The sequence below is a fragment of the Ixodes scapularis genome, unplaced genomic scaffold (genome assembly GCF_016920785.2).
Source record: "Ixodes scapularis isolate PalLabHiFi unplaced genomic scaffold, ASM1692078v2 PGA_scaffold3__209_contigs__length_174095766, whole genome shotgun sequence".
Taxonomy (NCBI): domain Eukaryota; kingdom Metazoa; phylum Arthropoda; class Arachnida; order Ixodida; family Ixodidae; genus Ixodes; species Ixodes scapularis.
This window is the reverse complement of record NW_024609868.1, coordinates 139,099,432-139,100,817: the sequence shown is the minus strand read 5'-3', so window position 1 is coordinate 139,100,817 and position 1,386 is coordinate 139,099,432. Positions and strand designations below refer to the sequence as shown.

Genomic DNA, 1,386 nt, shown 5'->3' with positions numbered 1-1,386 from the left:
CGTGAAAATCTGGCAATGTGATTAAGAGAACGTTGAAGTCCGTGGCATTCATGGAAGAACTTCAGACACTCGTAGGTAGGTGGAGACCTCATAATCATATCAGGCAAGTTCAAGAAACGCCATATACATGGTAAAGCGTAGCGAAGAAAAAGGAAGCCTCGTGCTACATTTTGATTTCGCGGAGAATTGCACCGCTGTGCTGTCCGATGAAATCCAGGCCTACCACTGGCACAAAAAGTAAGATTCAGTGTTTACATGCGTTGCAACCACTCGACAATCAACACACAGCATCGCCGTCATCACCGATTAGTTCTGTCATGAGTCTGCCCGCGCCTGCTTTGCACACACGACAGTCACAGATTGGCTTGATGACAACGCTCCATTTCACTCGCAAGTGACTTGTGTCAGCGATGGAGCAGCGAGCCATTTTAGAAACCATTATCAGGGCACGAGTTCACGAAACTGAAATATCTTCTAGCCACATGGCTGTTTTCTGCAACAGGAGGCGGCAAAAACGCGCGCGATAATGTTGGAGGACTTGTAAAACATTAGGCCACTCTACACAACCTGCGACAGCCAGCAAGCGACAGCCCAAGACATGTCAAGTGTATTGTCTAAGCGGCTCCAAGGATTCAATCCGATTTACTTACAAGCAGGTCAAATAATGGAGTTTTGAAACCGGAGATGGAAAGAATGAAGGAACGTGCGCCATGTCGCAGGAATGCAAAAGTGGCATGTATGGCAAAGTCGCCCAGCCGGGCTGAACTTGGAACTTACTGTCTCTCGCACCGCAGAGAACGCAATGACGACCATCTTTTTAAAGTGCCCATCTCATGATGTAAACGTAATTTCCGGTACTATATTTTTGTTTTTAGCTGAAGGGAACTGTTAATTTATAACCCAACCGAAATGTTATGCCAGGTTCCTATCTCGACGGCGCCAATCGAGGTTTTTTGCTCATACTTTGTGTTTCAATTAAAATGGACATGTACTGCAAAGTGGCACAACAGGACTGAACTTGAAACTGACTTTTCCTCGGACAGTACAGCGCTCAATACAGCGACAATTTCTTTATAACTACTGCTTGAACTTGCAGAGTGCCGACCGCGTTTAGCAATCGTTTAGCAATGCGCATTTGTTAGAGTGAAATATTAATTGTTGGCTTCCTAAGGTGCGTTCGGTTCTTACCTCGAAAGCGGAAGCCGGGTTGTTGTGTTCTTTTTTTTTTCGTTTGTGGGAAGTTGCGTTTTAGGCCAGGCGTGTACCGAGCAGCGACATTTGTAGTAAGCATGAGGGGCGTGCTCGTCAGAGGACGGATGCAGTTGAAGCTTTGAACTACTGCCTAATAGTTGTCCTAACATAGTCATATATCTCAAATTTGAACTT

General features: G+C 45.6%; 1 pseudogene; it reads left to right on the top strand.

The window, feature by feature from the left end:
* The first annotated feature begins 280 nt into the window (after positions 1 to 280).
* On the top strand, positions 281 to 892 carry LOC115309485 (annotated as a pseudogene).
* The last annotated feature ends 494 nt before the right edge of the window (positions 893 to 1,386 follow it).